The sequence below is a fragment of the Parus major genome, chromosome 7 (assembly GCF_001522545.3).
Source record: "Parus major isolate Abel chromosome 7, Parus_major1.1, whole genome shotgun sequence".
Classification (NCBI taxonomy): domain Eukaryota; kingdom Metazoa; phylum Chordata; class Aves; order Passeriformes; family Paridae; genus Parus; species Parus major.
This window is the reverse complement of record NC_031776.1, coordinates 37588068-37607289: the sequence shown is the minus strand read 5'-3', so window position 1 is coordinate 37607289 and position 19222 is coordinate 37588068.

Below are 19222 nucleotides of genomic sequence, written 5' to 3'. Positions count from 1 at the left end.
GTTCACACTTAAAATCTGTAAATTTAATTTTTAGTTATAAGCATCTACAGAACCTGTAGTTCATACATATTAACATAACATGTCACGCTCTGTGATCTGGAGTATCCCTTCGCCAGTTCAGATCCGCTGTCCTGGACATGCTCCTCCCCAGCTTCTTGTGTACCTCCCTGATGGCAGAGCACATGAAACGGAAAAGTCCTTGACTTAGGATGGGCACTGCTGAGCAACAACCAAAAGCATCACAACATCAATATTATTCTCATACTGAAACCAAAACACAGCACTCACTGGGCCAGCTACGATGAAGAAAATTAACACTGTCCAGGTTAAACCAGGACACCTGTGCAGACACTGACATCTCTTCAGATTCCAGTGAAAACTAATATTGTATATAATATCTGCTAGTAGTGTGATTACTGATCTCTTAGAAGTGGTTCTGCAGACTTTACTCAGGTAAATAAGCTTTGAGGATGTAAATTTATACTTAGAAACATTACTGACATCCTCTGTAAGACAGCCTGTGACATTCTTTCTTAGCTCTCTATACTGATTATCAAGCAACAGCCCTGAGATCCTGCAGGGCTTATGGATCTTCTCACAAACCATAATGGTTAGCATACTCATAAATCTTTGTAAAACAAGGTATTGAAAGAAGCAAAAAATAAAATTGACATGAAGATACTGGCTGCACCAGCACTGGGCTCCCAAGTTTGCAATAGGAACTTGGGCTTGGACACCAATGACACATATTAAAATGCATGTTTTATAATTTATCGAGAACATGCTGTTTTCTCTGGAAACAATTTGGGGATATCTGTTTTCACTGGTTTGGAAATGTAGCTTTGTTTTTACTCATTGATTACCTTGAGATATGCCACTCTTCTGAACTAACTACAGTAATTTTTTTACTTTGTAAATGCTAAGTGTCACCCTGAAAACTCAGCTTTTCAATCTTGTTGACATGATTTCTAAGAACTTTCCCAAGACAGTGACTGTAAACATAGATAAGTATACATTCTTTTCTGATACACGTCTTTTGATGGACGTCTCGCATGACCAGTGTGATTGGAAAGGTGGTAACCTAACTATCTGATCCCTGGTCATTGCCAAAAATCTATAAATACTGAAGCTGTAAGAATAAAACCAGGCTTTTCCCTTTCATATGAGAGCTGTGTCTGTGTGAGTCATTCCATGTCCTAAAGCAACACTAAGAAGTCTACAGTCAGGTTGCTTGTATAATGTATGCTGCATTTCTTGCACCCAGTCAGACCCGTGCAAAACTCAAAAGCAATTTAATTTTTTTATTTAAATGTACGTAGTCCTAATGCTTTTGTATAAATGCACCAAGTCTTAGTTCTAATTAATAACCATATAATTTACTCATGACATACAAAAAGAATGGATAGACATTTTAAAACAAGGATATTGCACTCAGCTAAAAGGTTTCAATTAAAATTTACTATTTTGGTTGGAAAAAACCTACAACAATCATCTAGTACAGCTGCCTGACTTCTCTAGGACTGACCAAAAGTTGAAGTTTTTTATTAAGGTCACTGCCTGAATGTCTCTTCAATACTTGGGACATCAACTCCCTCTCCAGGAGACCTGTTCCAGCATATGACCACCCTCCTGGTAAAGAAATGTTCCCTCATGTCTAGTCTGAACCTCTTCTGGCACAGCTTTGAACTATTCCCATACTTCCTGTCCCTGGATCTTAGGGAGAAGAACGTAGCACTTGCCTCTCCATGTCCACTGCTCAGGGACTGGTAAAAAGCCCAGAGGTCTCCCCTCAGTTGCCTTCTCTCCTAACCAGACAGGCCCAGAGCCCTCAGCTGCTCCTTCCTGGACATGCCTTTCAGCCCCTCACCAGCTTGGCTGTCTTCTCCAGCGGCATCCGAGGACCTTCCTGTCATTCTCCAGCGCTGGGGCCCAGTGCTGCACGAGTCTCATGGTGAGGCCACACGGATGCTGAGCACAGAGGGACCATCTCCCTTTGTGAACATCTGGCTCCTGCTGAGCTGCTGCCGACCAGCACCCCTGGGCTGGGAATTTTAAGCATAAGTCATTGATGCGCCTGAACAAGAAGTAAATGAAGAAAACGAATGCAAATTGTCAGAAGCTCAGGAAACAGATCATTTAGGCTAAACACAGGGCTGCCAGATCATTCTTAAATAACTGGATCTGTAAGAGGAATTTGCTATGTAATACAAGAACCTCATCTCTTTCTGGTCAATTGATCCTTGCCTAGGAGATGTAAAAATCAATTTCAGCCTCCTTCTAGGAAAACTCTCCCTGTCTTTCATGAAACGTCCTTACATTACACTATTGGCTAGACTGTGGATATGAGAAAATAAGGAGGGTGGATCCTGTATTGCAAGCTGTTACCTAGATAAAGGTTAAAAATAATTCAATATTCACAAACCCAGGAAATAGAATTATTTCTTTTAAAGCATCATTGCCTTTGCTACTAATAACCAGACATATTAATGCATGGAAAATTAGTTTGTTTTCACAGAAACAAATTATTCTTCTGGATGAAAAGGTAATTTTTACATACAGATTTTCACATCCAAGACATTTAAAAATTAAGGATCTATTTGGAATGTTAATGAGCATAAATGAAGGCCTCATCCAAAATCCAGATAGTAAAATTGTTTGAAATCACACTTTTCTTTTGATGATCTATTATATTTTCTCCCTAAGACATATAGTTTTTTGTTGAACATATCTCTCTTGCCTAATTGATGCTTCCTATATGATCCATTGTATTTTAGCCACTGTCTTCATAATACTTTCTTTCATACTATCTGTAGCACGAAGCACTCATAATGACCCATTGGATATTTTTGAGATAACTGCTGCTCTGATATAGAAGGAAAATCAAAGATGGTCTTAAACCCCAGTATCAGGCAAAGTAGTGAGGAAACAGCACAGAAGACAATGATGTATTTCTCCATTGGATGGACGGTGGTCTCAGCAAAAGGCCATCATGTATTTAAAGGCTGAATTCTAATCCTTAGGCACAGGAGACCAACGTAAAGATTGTTGAGACGCAAGTGCGTAATGGTTCGATGATCCTTGCGGGTCGCTTCCAACTCAGAATATTCTGTGATTCTGTGATATGGTGCAAGACTCGGGATATGCTCAGGGGCAATTCTCAGCTGAACCTCGGCAATCACCCGCTGGTGCCTGTCCCCCTGCAGGGCGCGGGCCCACATGTCGCAGTTATAAAATAGTTTGACTCTTCAGAATGAAAATTGCTAAATATCTTAAAAATATCTACTGCTTTAATAGAAATCCTGAAAAGCCTGGTTAAATAAAATGCATTTAACCTTTACCTGAATTTTCAAGCCTAAAAAGAAGAAGAATTTAGCCAGAACCAAATACAGAGCCAACTCCACAACTCGATGAAATGGCGAGTTTCAGACCAGCAGGTGGGGCTGGAAACAATCCTGTGGTGGTGTCATTTATCAGTTAACCACTGAAACTACACACTGCCAAGATGTCATGTACAACAGCTAAAAAAAGCAATAGTACACCAATAAAACAGAAAAAAGGCTTTCACAGTATTTTATTTACTTTAAAATACCCATGTGTAGGTAGAAATAGGTTTCTGAAACATATTTCAGGCTCAATTCCTCTATTGTGTAATCCCATAACATCCTGTGGGTTTTTTCCCCTTTTTCTATCTCAGTACCCATTTTCCTCACGGATGCAGCATGATTTCTTTTCCCCTTGTTGTAACAGTTTATTAGCACCACCTGACACAGTAGTTGAAATCAGAATTGGACACCTTGGGCTGCAGTAACAACTAATTTTGATGTATCCCATGACACTATTTCTCCATTCTCTTGTGAGGAAAGCTGTTCACAGGAGTCGATTTTGCTCTGGAAAGCTAAACATTGAAGCAATGCCATAAATGAATTATTATTGAGTGCAAAAAAAGAGGTTCACATATTTTTTATAGAATTTAAAAGTTTAATAGAAAGACAATTAGGAGATAAAAATAAAATAAAGTATACAGATATGGCTGGGTGTCTCTGCATTCACTCAAGAGAGCACATCTTACTAACAAAGGATTATCCCTTAAGAATTCTACTACATATTCATAAATTCTCATACATGATTCAAACAGTCTTCTTAAGTTTTGGATGTTTGTTTAGTTTTTGACTCTCCCTCTCTTCAATAAATCAATCTTCTTGGCTCCACCGAGTTTTACATTCCCCGATAAAAGAAATGCAATAAATTCCTCCCCTGGAGCTCTGGTCACTGCTGTCCTCATCTGGACAAGATAATCTAAGAACTGAGTGGGGCGGTGGTTCTCTAACTATCTTTTTCAGTCTTTGGGTTATACAAACAAAAGTAGTTTTTGTTTTAATACTGTGCCATAGCTCAACATATATGTATATTATGCTACTATTTCTAAGTTTCATCAATAACAGAAATAGAAGGAACTATATTAATATAACAAAGTTTTCTAACCTTATGCATATAACATTCATTTTAATATTTGCGAAAAGCCAACAATATAATACGCATCTATAACACTGATTAACTGATTCCCAGTGATATGCAAAGACAGGCAAGACCACACTGCAACACCAACTTTATTACCCCAATCCTAATACTCTCAAACTGTTTTTAAATACCCTTTGAGAAATCATTTTGTTGCAAGCCATTATGCCGCTTTATTGTGTAATTTGTGCACACTTTTTGGTAGTTATATGAGAAGGACAAGGTCACTTATTGCATCACTGAAACAGTTGGGTGTATATACTCAGGAGAAGTTAACCTCTGATTTTTGAAAATATACATGGCATCTGCATCTTCTAGCAATTTTACTACTTTTCTTTGTATCCCTTGCTAATAAGGCTCATATCCATGTACATGAATGTAATTTCACCAGATTGAAAAACACCAGATTTGCCTTGTTTATATGTCATTATCAATGTTAAAGATTATTTTCATAAAATATTAGAGACTTTCTATTCAGTTACAGTCATAAAGGCTGATGTCACTTTATGCCTTCTGAGTCTCAATCAATTAAGAACTGGTCAGCTTTAAAATCAGTCATGGACTTTTTAACTGTCTTCTGCTTCTTCTTCAAGATAATCTTTCTTCTAATCTCAGACTATAGCAAGAATTTAGCATTTTGCTGTACAAGTAATATTGTCTTGAATTTAAATAATGTAAATTCAGTAAGAAAAATATTTACATTTGAGGAAAAGTGGGTTGAATTATGAATTACTGCTTATCTGTGAAGTTAAAATCCTGGATTTTGACTCTAGCTGTGAAGAGCAAAATAAAGGTATCACAAAAGTAAGTGTATATCTTACATTTTATCTTACATTATAATATCTTACAATATCTTACATTTTAATAACATAGCTCAGCTTGCTTCTATTTAGTCTGCAGAATTAAAATTTTTTACACTAATATGTTTAGATTCCTGTGATTACACTTTGCACAATTAAATTTAGAATGTGTTTTGTTTGGAAGGTGTCATACATATAGCTTCTGTGTTATTGTCACTTCATGAAATAAAAACCAAATATAGTAAAAAATACTCGTCATTTCTCATAATTTAAGGCACATTCATGGCATTAGTTAAATAATTTAGTATCTTATCTATCAAAACTATAGGTTCTTTTGTAGCTTTAGGGTAGCTTGTTTAACTATATCCTAGACCAACTATTTAGTATACTTTTTGACTACTTTTGCCAAATAAATGCTTCTTTCCACTGCTACTTTATAATGAGGAAAAGGAGTATCCTGTTAGAGCCAACAAATCAAGACTCAGGAGAAACCATCAGAATTGTCAAAGTAAAAAAGAATAAACATGAGAAATTTGTGTCTTTATCACATGGAAACAAAGGTAATGGTGGAAAGCACAGGAATAATGCAAAAAAATGGAGAAGAGTCTCATTATTTTGAGGAAATTACCTCCATTTGTACTAAAAATATTGCATAAAAAATTATATCTATCTCAGCATCTTGTCAAATGATCTGCAACAAAAAATAGTAATACGTACACATTTTTGGAGGAGTGTGCAGTTGTCTGCACGCATCCATTAAGGACAGCAAAGCAGGCAGTACCATGGTGCTGGGAAACATGCAAATGCCAGGAGTTGGCAGTCTTCTTACCAATTACCTACTTAAAATTAAACCTTTCAGAAACTACTTATGGAGCGTGGCAATTGTTTCCTTTGTCTAGACGATTGCTAAAAGAGTTTTACAACTGAGTCTTGTATAAAGTCAATCTGCTTAGTTTAAAGTAGTAAGCATGTCTGTTAGTTTGAGTGCATTGCGATAAAGAACACCTTGATGAGCTTCTGCTCCTGCCAAGGAAATTAACTTCAAGTGAAGATCAGAATAAATATTTTTAAAATTACTTGAAACAAATTCTTGTAAGATATTCCTTTTCATAGTCCTAAGAAATTTTTTCCCCCACAACAAGCCTCTGTTTATATTGGGAACGATCTTTTGCAGATATCAGAAACTCATAGCTCTCTAAAATGTGTGGTTTTGCATGCCTTCTTCCTTTGTCCGTGCAGCCTCCTTCTGCCTTTCCAGTAAGGTTTGCTTGCAACCTCTTCTTCTATTCCTGGTTGTCACCTTTTTTTTTTTTTTTAAACTTGAAAAAAACAAGAATCATTACGCAAGCCATTCATCAATTACTATTTCTTTCACACTTACATGTCTAATTTTAACAATTAGCATACATAAATTCCAGTGTTTTGTTACAGACTTCTTGTAAAATCCTAGCAGTGGGTGTGCCCATCTCTGATGGCCAAGACAGACTTTGATGGAGGCATGTTCTGAAAGGGGGCAACTGTTTATCTCTGCTTACCCTGTATCTGGAGGCCCTGACCCCTGCAGAGGCGACAGTACTTGCACCAGCATGGTTGAGAGACATAATTCAATTGTGCATTCCCAAGGAAATGAGGCTCATACAAATGCCCTGCCAGTCACACTGTTTACTGTCTTGAACAATTCAACCTGTTTTGGAAGATGGATAGAAATCTGTGTTCCTGCAGGTTTCCTGAAAATCAGTGACTGCGCAAATGTAAATGCCAAAATAATAGTAGTCATTTGAGTGATAAAGCCAGGGTGTGTCCGAGTGGAGACTACTAGATCTTGAGCCTGAACAGACAGAAAGATAAGTTGCTTGTTGCAACAGAGATGCTATCTGGAGATCCTGAGTGAGCCGTAAAAACAAACAGCAAGAAAACTTGTTGGAGGTCTTGTTTGGTGACTGTATCTTTCCAGGTGTGAAGGACAGTAATAAGAATTAATACCTTGAGTGAAGAAAAGAATGCAGGATGTGTATGCTGTATATTCTGGTTGTAACAAACCTCCTGACCAGCCAGCTCTCATACATTTACATTAGCATAACATGTTGTTTCCAGTCCTGGAAAGGATAGCAAAGGGATCATGGGATAAACAGGACCACTGTGATAAAAGTGGAGTCAAAGGACAAAGCCCCATGGAAATAATGCCTTCCTGATTGTTCTTTTCACTGAAAACTTGTATTTTGTGCAAGCATAAATATTCAGATTTCTTTTAATGATATCAATAAACACCAATTAAAATAGCTCTTCGGCTAGTGGAACTAGCAAAGCCTAGGTTCTTGCACCAACCCAGAAGGCCGCATTACAGCTTTTGCTGTAGTTAACAGAAGTTTAATAGGAGATAGGACATAGACTCAATGCATGGGTTATTACATAGTTTTTAGACTAAAATATCTAATTTTTAAAATTCAATTTCCTTCAACAAGTTGGATTTTATTAAATAAGAACTAAGCTTATGAAAGACCAAATGTTTAATTTACAGACACAAAAATACTCCTGAAATAAGTTGTCACAATATTGTCACAGTACAGCTGGCCTGGACTGGACAAGGTAAATTTGACCATAAACACAAATGCAATTTGGCTAGCCTAGTTCATGCCAGAACAAGTCTCCAGATAAGTTACAGGGGACCCTCAGCCATCCCCATTCAAAAGCACACCACTGGGCAGAGATCTGGGCAGAGAGATCCCAGCCAATGAGCTATCTAAGCCCAGGAGTTTTGAATTTGATATATAAGTAAGTTCCAAACAATAAATGAGGTTGTTTCATCTGATAAGCAAGAGGACATGAGTTGTGGATTTCTGTCTACCCACCCATGACCGTCATGTAGCAATCAGTGACAAAATAGATTCACTACCTTTTCACAGAAAGAGGACTGAGAGAAAATATTTTTTATTTAATTTGCCAAGCTTACAAAGCAACAGTAATGAAAATTACCTTTGGACTGAGATGCATAAGTAAAATCATTCTGCCAAAAATGCCAGCACTCTGAGAACAGGAGTCTTCAATGAAACAAACACCTATCTAGTCATGGGTCTCAAACTGCTGCTCTGTAATTGTAGCAATGTCAATAAAGATCAGATTACAAGGAGATATTTTAAATAAATCTTCATGTGTTTGTTATTGCATTGACTTTTAATCAAGTGTTCTGTTGGAAAGCACCTGAAGTCAAAATACAAAGCCAGATTATCGTAGTTGCTTGTGTGTGCAAAATAAAGAAGGACATCAAGCTTCTACTTCTTTTATGGTAGTAACATACACACTATTAAGGCCCATGAGGAATTTATCAATTCAGAGACAAGAAGGAGGCTCTAAGTCATGATTTTTTTACATGTGAAAATTAATCTGGAACAGATTAATTAAAGCAGACATAATTTAAACCAATTCTTTATAATATGGTCATTAGGCCATATATGAGACCATGTTATGTGACAGTTGATTCTGGAATAAGTAGTCCTGATTTGACATGCTAGTTTATATGTATTAGGAATGATTTTATCAGTTTTCATATGTGCCATATTAAAGTATGTATTTGCCAACTTTGCTTGACTATTTTGGATGCTCAGGTTAAGCACCTGTGGTGAAGATCTTTGCTAGAAAACAGCTCTAAATTTCTGTGAATGGAAGTTGGAAAATACCCTATAATTTTAGAAAATAGGTGGTCAAACTGCATATTTAGGCAATAAAGATTAATTACTGAACATTCAGTTTAATAAAAAACAATTCATGTCAGAGTTTGAGACAGAAAGCCTGCTTTCCTATGTGCTTTTCATTTTCCTTAAATTAAAAGACCAACAACTCAGCATTTCATTCAGTCTGTGGTCCAACTTCTGCAGGAAGTGGCTCAGGAATTGAATAGACAACTGTCTCCTTTGTCTACTTTCCTAATACCCCACCAAACTACACTAGAATAATAAACTCCTGAGAGGCCAAACCAATGTCACACATGAGTTTTAGTCCTGTTTATTCTTAGCTCAGGGAGCTTGTCTGTGCAGTTCTTGAAAATGTTTTTTTGTTATAATAGTAAAATGTAAGGCACATAAATTAGTACAGGATTATTTCTATAACATGTTAATTTTCAGTCCTTAGGCCTGCTCAGCTTCATGGATGACTAACATTTAATTAGCCATCAGCTTTGTAGTTGCTTCCAGAAAGATGAATCTAAGATTTTTGTCCATTCTGTTTTCTGAAAAATTTAAACCGATAGAATACAAATCAAAGTTGTCAATTTTCCTTGCTCCCCTCCAAAAGTCTGTTCTTTCTTCCTTGTTTGATAGCTGCTGCCCAGAATTTAGGAAGCCAGATGCCTCTTTCTTGGCTATCCAAATCTCTACTGCCCTAGAGTGTTATTAGACATACGCATCTATATAGTAGTTGTCTTTTTTGATGAAGCTCTTGTGCATAGAAGCAACATCAGTACTGTCCTCTGGTGTGGATTTTCAAACATTCACAAAAGAGGGATATCTGGAATTTTGAGTGGCTGCACTTACTATTCTGCATACATCTTAATATTCATAGGAATGAGATGATCTTTCACTCAGACCACTCCATAATTCCATATAACTGAAACTACAGAATGTGATGGCAGTTCAAACAGATCAGATTAAAGGGGAGCTCATGAACACCTATTCATGTCCATGCACATTAAGAACATATGGGCAGGTGTGGAAGATTTGATTTCCAGGTCTGACTGCATCAAGCCAAACTTTCAAGACCTAAGCTGTTTAGTGCACCAGCTGTGCTGGGCTTCCAACTCAGTCCTAGCTGGAACACAGCTTGGACTTGAGAAGAAAAAGTCTTATTTCTCAACTTGCTCAAATTGTGTAAGAGGCTCCTCCCACCCCCGCCAACTTATTTTGGTTCCATATATTTCAGTGCACATAGAAGCCAGCCAAGAAATCTATAGATGCTGGTGACCACAAGAGAGGCAATTATAGTTAGTCTCAGACAACCCTAAGTAACTTAATAGCTAACACCAAATACCTCTGGTGTGCTTACAGAACTCACCCTTTTATGAAAGGATCTAGTATCAGTCAATAAAATTAATACTATTCCAGCAGAAGGAGGGCAAAGAAATCAAAACTCAGATTGCTTTTGTCAATTTGTTTGGCTTGCGACAAATTGGTGGAAGTTAGGGTGGCTCAGAAAATGGAACTGATATATTTGACGGTGGGGAAGATAAAACCCCCTTATTTTTAGCTGAACTCCTTCACAGAGTGAATGGAAAAATATTAGTAAAGAATAATGCATAGCTAAAGGTCCAACAGCAGAAGTATATATTTTTGTAGTTTCTATGACAAAAAATTAATGCTTGGTAAGAATGGGTTCACAAGTTCATTGAACCCTTAGTAAACACCTCTTCTTAATAAATGTCCATGAAGGAAAAGACAGACTATTGAAGACTTGCTGAATGATAGGTTTAAAATATAACTACGGGAATTCTTTGCTAGCAGTTTCCTTGACATCATCTAGATCTCTCTGCTGAAGAACTATAATGATACTATTTAGTTACCTCTTCAAGTTTTTGGAGACTTACCTTGATCTTCCCTCTTGCCATCATCAGCATCAGAATTGCGAGCATCAGCATGAGAATTCGTCTCTGCCTTCTACATACACAGAAGTGTTTCAGGTTAAACTGCAGTGCAAAATTGCCTGTTGTTGGCAATTTGTTCCTACTCTTAAACAATGTTCAGTGCTGGACAATCTTGTTGAACTGCTTCTACCAGCACTGATTTTTGAGAGCAGATTGTACATCAAGTAGAGATCAAGCCTTTTTAATAATGCTTTGCCATTACTCCAGCTTTTTCATAGCACTTTCACAAAACACAGCCTTTTAAGAAGCAAGTACACCTATTTGCTTTCTTTGAAGAAGAAGCATCCTTGCCAGTGAAGTAGATGAGAAAATTTAACTGTGCAATGAACCGCTCCAGTTGAGCGCGAGGTCACCTCCAGTCAAACTTGTATGAGCAAAACGCAACTTAAAGCAGAGATATTGTTTAATAACCAAGATGGAACTTGGACTTAAGTGCTCCAGTTACTCTGCAGCTAGTCTGGCAGAGGGAGCACAAACTCCAAAAGGCTCAGTCTGAAGTCACCTGTCCAAGCTCCCTTGCTGTGCAACTGGGCTGTGAGGCCACGGCTGCCCTGGTAGCCGGGTCCCAGGGCAGTCCATTTCTGCTCACCTGCAGGCCGGGCCCCAGTGCAGGTCATCACTGCAAGCCATCGTCTGCAAGCTTCCCTCACTGAGCCGGTGCGGGCCGCGGCGGCCCGAGGGAGTGCGGAACAGCGCCGGGGGGCCGAGGCGCTGGGCCGCCTCTGGGTCCCCTCACGGCGCCAGGCGGGGACGCTCCCGGCGTACCGGCCCTCAGAGCCGGGAGCGCGAGCTGACAGTGCGCGGAGCGGAGCCGGCCCGGGCTCGCGGGCCATGGCGGCTCGGAGCCCTCAGGGGCGGGGCTTCTCTGAGGTGAAACACCGCCAACGCCCGGGCGGCTCCAACGTGTGCACCGGCTTCAACAGATGGAAATTGCAGCCACAGCCGAGTGTGGGCCAAGGACCATTAATATGGTAAAGCCAGAAAAAAGATGCTGGGTCTTGTCATTAACTCTAGAGGTATTCCACTATTTGCCCTTTAAATTTTTTTATTTTTTAATTTTGTTTTTTTTATCATCTGTTTAAAGCTTTTCCTAAACTGCTGAAGTACTAGAGAAAATGAGATTGAATTAAGTACATATAGCCTGCTAAAAATACTGGGAAAAGCGTAGAGATTATTTTTAACTCTTGCACTTCACAAACATACACATCTTTTATGAGATGCATAAAATGCAGCTGTATTTATATCTGCTGAGTATGAGTTAATGTAGACATTCAAGACTAGACACTTGGAATGTTTTGGGCTTCTTTTTTTATTTTTCTGTTTATGTTAAAACATAATGACACAAGAAGCATCAAAGCAATCTATCTATTTCTGTGATCAAAAAACCTGAATTTTTAGCTGCTAAAATTTGGAATGACATGCTTAATTTGAGACTACTACCTACTATAGTCATAAAAAATTCAAACATGATACACCTTTCCCATTTATGATAATTCTTATGAGGTTTCACAGAAGCACAAATTAGTCGTTTTACCACACCAGGAAGTGATTAAGGTAAAGCTTTGTCATAGAGATCTCTGTAGCAGATAGCAATAAATTTATGCATTTTTAACTTTCAGTAAAGGAAGTTAATATAATCTGGAGGGAGAGAAGGGAAAAGGTACACAGGAAAGGCCAAGACTGTGGAATTTTTGTGTTATTAATACACATATGCCAACTTTCTACTGTTCTATTTACATTAAGTAGCTTCTTGTTACTTTTTTTTTTCCCCCTAAGATATCCCCAAATATATAACAATAAATGTAGGGTATTTAGAATTTTCAATAGTATGGAAAAGGTCCTTTTCATGCTTGCTTTTCTGCAAAGAAATGTTACTTATTTACGTACAAAACAGTATAAAATTTCCATACTACATGTTGCAGCCTTTTCAGAAACACTTTTAAAAAATATCCAGGCTCTGATCATTGCAATAATAATCTCTAGATCCGTAGTTCAGCTCTCTGTAGTCCTGAAAGCCCTGAAAGAAGCCTGTTGTGACATGCGTGAGTTCTGAGATAGTGCAAGTAAATGTGACATCAAACGGATGATGCAGAAAATGTGCTGAGATTAAGAAATAACGGATTAGCAAGAGATTCTGAAGACATGGCAATAGGATAGACATTTTTTTTTTATTGGCAACAGTATTGCACTCAGGAATATTATTTCTGAACTCTCTGACAAATTGGATTATTATACATTCCTAGAAAACTATCAGTTTGTAGAATGTGTACATCTTTATCAACATATACAACTAGTCTTGGTACAAAACTATTTCTAAGAAGCTTTTTTTAATATTTAGAAGGTGGAACTTCACAGGATTTGGAATGACAAGCTTATGATTTCAGCTATCTCAATCTATCTCAAGCCATCTCAGTCTATCTCAATCTTTGTCTATAAAAAGGATTATAATCATTAGTATTTTTCAAGAGTTTGTAAGGCAATGAAGAAAGAGCAAGTGAATGTAAGGGCCTTTGTATATTGTACTTTTCAATATACCCCTCATCTAGAATAGCATTTATGGTGTTGCGAGGGGGAAATGAAATCTACTAATGGGTTGATCCTGTTACACTGAGGACATTCTTAGACATTAGACCTGCATCCTCTGTATTTCCTTCAGTTTGTGGTATTGTTGTGAGAGTCATTATCTCAACAGCTAAAGAGAAGTGTCAATGCATTTATCCTCCAGCTTAGCTTTTCTGCAGTCGTCCTTGCTCTGTTTCACGTATTTTCTGGTTTATGGATGCATTACCAAAGTCTTAAAATACGGAAATGCGTTTATATCTTTAGCAACATGGCAAGCACAGTAAGGATAGACTAAGAGAAGAGCTAGAAGCTGAAGAATCTGAAATGTGTAAGCAAAGCCAGGTTCTGCCTGGAAACTAGGTTTTGCAGGCATGAGAGACCTTAATTAAATAAAACTTGAACTGCATGTATCTCAATAAAAAAAAGAAAAAGCAAAAGCCAGAAAGCAAACCACCTAACCAACCAAAAAAATCTTTGTTCCGTCACAGTATCGGTATTCTGCGCTATTCTGTTTTGATACATAAAAATCAGCAAGACAATATGCATAAATTTGATGTAGCTTTACAGGTGGCCAACGGGATGGTGTTTTATGGATAAAATTATTAAAAGTACACTAAAAGCAACATTATTAATAGCCCAAGTGCAACTTGGAAATGTATATACTGACAAAATAATTTGCCACAGCTGTTTTTGGTGCATATAGCACTATATATGCAGTAGTAATATGCTGTATTTTAAATTAAGTTCAGTGAGAATTAACTAAGACTGTGCTGAAATTTTTTGCAAGAGTTCTTAATCCTTCTGACCTGGCCAGGTTCCAAGTTGGCTAATCACATAAGATTATTTCCTGTTTTAATATAGTTTAATAAGAGATGCCATCACTTCCGGTTCTAAACTATTGTGTAGTCTTGTCTCTTGTCTGCTATGTAACAGCTGTTGTGTTTCACTCTGAAAAAGCTTCGTTTCACTTGTGGATACAATTACTACAGATCTACACTACACTTGGAGGTGGGCCTTTTCCATGCTTGTGGTTAAAGAAGCAACAGGGGAAAAAAAAACCCACACTACATCCTTTGATCAGAGAAAACTAACCATGGTTTTGGTCCAGAAGAAAAGAGAGCTTTGTAGGCATAAGAAAATGAACCAAGTTATTATGTAAGGTATTTTGTAGACTTATATCGGGGAGGGAAAATGCCAAATATGCCTAAATAGCAAAAAGCATTCATTTTTTGAAAGAAGATAAAAATTAATTGAATTTGCAAGTTAGTATTTCCTTGCTTTAGTTCTTCTAAAACACCTAATGAAAAAATGATACAAAAGTAATCCCTGATTCTTTTGTTTTTATGTATGTCTTTTAGCCACTTTAATTTGCAAAGATTTTGATAGAACAATGTGAGCTGTCATGGTAATCAAAGATTTTCAGTACCTTATTTGCTAGCATTTCTATTGATGAGGTAGGTGCTTTTCCAATCAAACAGAAAAATGTAAGTAAAGTCTTTTCTAATGTAGAGGTAATTTATTGCCTGACTGTAACATTTAAAATTACCTTGTTTTTATTTCATTCTAAGGGTAAATATAGCATCCTGGATCTATGTCCCAAACAACTTGCAGTTGAAAGCAGCCTTGTACTTAAAATCCAACGCTGGTTCTGAGTACAAGACAGAGCCAGATATTTTAACTGTAAAATTTAACAGGAGTATTAGTACAGAAGGGACCTAGTGAAGAACATTTTTTTATTTCTCTACTTTCAAAGGGTTAATATTTTAATTGTTTAGATTGAACCGTCTTTTCTCACTTTTAGAGATTTAATTGGTTAATAAAAAGACTATTTTTGATCATAGACATGAAGGAGATGATGGAGGAGCTATGGGAGGCAAGGCTGGGAATGAGGTACTGCTGAAATGGGACTGGCAGAACAAATCATAGATTTCTCTATCTTTTCAGATGAGTAGAAATATCCTTTAACAATTTATGAGTGAAGTAATGCATAGCTTCTTTCACTTCTCTCACAGTGAGATGTGTTGTAAGAAGAGTGTATTTCTATGAAGTGTATTTGGTAAGTTGTCTGTAACACAGGCTGATGCAGAAACTCCTTAGGGAAGATTTATAGGCTTTTATAGAACATGTGAAGTCTAGATTCTTGCATTCTAGTTTCTTTCCCATTCTTCAGAAGTTCTTAATTTGGTTCTTCAAATCTGTGTTTTCTGCAAGCCAGTTATGCCTGCTCTGCAGATGAATTTAATTCAGCACCTTTGCAAAACTTTAAAACAAAATTTGCCTATGTACCAATTTTCAACAATTACACATCATTTCCTTATGAAAGCAACTTAGTGGTGAACATATTTATCCAGTTGCAAAACTATTACATTAGTTTTATAATTTTTAGAAACTTATGTTTTTAAAGATTCCTTGGCCTTTTGTACCTTGATCCTCATTCATTGTAGTGAAGTAGATACTCATTTGACCACTCCAGAATGGCATAATAAAACCACGTGTGTAAGAGCATAAAGCCAGGAGCACTTACACATGTTAAATTGTATAAACAGCTGTCAGAGTGGTAGCATAATCTCTGCAAATGCTGACAAATATCTGTGATGACAATAAACCTCCCAAACACAGAGCAAATTCAGCAAAAAGGCTTTGTAATATTTTTGATTGTAATGTTTTAAAAAAGAGATTGCACATCACGAATGAATGATATAGTCAGGCTTTTATTTAAAAAAACCCAAGCTTTTAATTATTTTTATTAATAGTATTCATTAAATGCTTACTATTTCAACTCTTCATCAGGGGATGGACTAGCCCTACTAGCCTTGTAAAAATTTTGTTATTTTTGATCGATGGTAACTTTCTGCTAGTCCTTACAGTGTGGCGAATCTGTTTTAATACATTTTATGATAATAAAACACATGCTTCACAAACAGTGCACAGAACACCTGTTAACAGAAGTATATAATATAGTTTCTAGTCCCTAGTGAATACTGCATAGCCTTTTAAAATACTTACAAAGACTTTTTGTTTGTTTAGGTGCATAAGAAGCTCTGTCAAGAACAGAGTTTGGAAATGTTGTGTGTCAGTTTTAACTTTAATGTAGCCTCACACACAGCTGGATTGCTACAAATGAAGGGCTGTAAACCTGTGCTGCTAGCCAGTGAGTAGAGGTGCAGAAGAGACAAACCTCTTCAACTGTCTGTGCCTCTGGAGAGATCATTACAGTGAGCTCTACCTCTGCAGTCCCACAGGAATTTTGGATTTGACCTTCTGGACATGTATGTATGGTATGTAAATGGCCCTTGTGACATCAGTGTAATTATTCAAACGTGAGGTTACATGTCTGTAAATATGGTGCTTATTTTGTTCTTTTTTCTCCCGATTCAGCAGTTAAGATTATGAATGCATTGGTGCATGCAGCTACTTAAAAAAAAAATAATGATAGGGTCAAAAAGCATAGCAGAAAATACTAAGGGAACAACAAAACTCTGGCTTGTTGTATCTTTTTAATGGTATTTACGCTGGAAGCCTGAAAAGAATGCAAAGGTTAACTATATTTGTAATTAATTCATCATGAAAAGGAAGCAAAAGAAAAAATTATCCTATTTTTATAGTATATGTGCTGCAGTTTGAATTTGCATTTTTTAAAATTGAGAATTTCAGCTTTCATACTGCCTGAGGGAGAACAGCCAAATTTGAAAGCTAGGGACGTTTCTGATGTAGTAGTTAATCACTTTAAATGCATCAGTAATGTCCATTAACAACAGCTTCTGTTGAATGAGCATATTAAAACAAAGGAATTGTAATACATTGCTAAAACCTTAGTAAGTTTTGTAGTAGTAAAACTGATTTGTTTGTGACTAGTGGAAAAACTGGAACTTTTAAAACATACTTTGGTGTAGAGTATAAAATACTATATAGCTACCTAAGACTGTATTAAATAGTTGACCAAAAGCCAAATTAATATTCAGTACAATTGAAAGATATTCTTCATATTTTGATGACAAATATAATCCAGTGGTGTAAATTTGGATAGTTGACTGAACTTTGTGAAGAGAAGTATGTGTTTGGACCTGTGGTTCTGTGCTCACATTGATCAAATTCTGTCCTGCTGAGCATTACAGAAAACAAAGATTACATAAGATTGTCCTAACATACACACATTTTTATTTGTCACAAGATACTATAATTCCTCTTCATAACAACAAAATATTATATTTACATTTGTTAGAGAGGTTGTAATTATGAAATTTCTATTATTTTGAGAATTTCTTTTAAACGTTACAAGCAGCAATATTAAATATGCACCAAACATCCAGTAAATTTGAAAGTGAATTATCTAAATCCATTATTTGTTTCCCCTTACAAAATTCTGTTATCTCAGTTATGATATGAGTGGCAGTGTTCTTGTATTGCAAAATGCGTGAGCTTTTGTTGGACAACATTCTGAGCAAAGCAGCTGTTTATTGTATTTGTACTAGTTCTTACCCCACACATTTTTTCAGACCATTATTAGTAAATTTTGAGGTTAGAGAGGTACTGACCCAATCAAACATGTACAGAGCTCAGCCTCTGAGTTAATTAAATGTGGCTTAATACCATATTATAAGGAAATCATTGTCCTTATTACAGTTATTAGGTAGTTAGTCAAATTATAGCTTCAAAGGAATGCAGAGCATGGAGAATTTGGGACTAAATTATGCATTTGAACCTTAGGCCAGCTTTTACTGTTGAGACAGTTTGCTGCTAAAAGAAATTGTGTGTCATTGAAATTAAATGCCTTTCTGGGGATGGAAGCTTCCATTTTTAAATGAAATTACTGAGTGTGGTGTAGTGAAATGATTAAAATCTGTATTACAGGAATGTGATGGACAAAAAAAATCAATAAATGCTAGGAAACCTTTGCTGCTGGATGTGAATCCTTGGAATGAAATAGCCAAAAATAATACTTAAAACATATCAGCACATTAATATATTTAGCATGAGTCTCACGAGACATCATCTTCGCTAATTTTTAGCATAAATTTTACTGTGTAATGAGAAGCTTTCTTTTCTCATATCCGTATTAGGCAGTGTTTTTGCCCTTCCCCCAATGCTCCAGCACTGCAATCATTGTGCTTGCACTTATTATGTTACAAATGACCGAGGTAAGGCTGACATTCTCGTTGCATGCAAAAAGAGCTAGTCTGCCAGGCTTTTTTTTTTTTTTTTTCCCTAATGAAGCAGCTTTGTGAAATCTCCCCATGTGTTAATACTAATGAAGATCCTCCAGCACAATTAAAATCGCAGCCAGTGGCTGAAGAGGAAACAGAAGACAATGGCATCCTTCTACATGTGCATATTTTTTATGCATAGATCGACTTTGTTTAGAAATACTGTTGATTTTTAAAATCCTTATACATAGTATTTAATAAGGTTAATAAGCTGTAGATATTCTTGAATTCTGAAAGTATGTTTTTACCGAATCACACTGAAATCACGTATTCTTTCTTGCACTATGGTTTAACTTTATAGAGTTATGGTTTGTAGGGAGCAGTCCTTGGGCTCTTGCAGTGTACTTTAACCCTGCTTGAGACTATGCCAAAGAAAGAGGAAATAAAAAAAAAGGATACCATGTGTGTAGTGTGAAGGGTTGGTGCAGGGAAGCACACCTTTTAACTTTCTACAAAGAACCTCTATGGGTTGTTTCAGGCAAGGCGAGAAAATTTGGTTTCAAAATATGTAT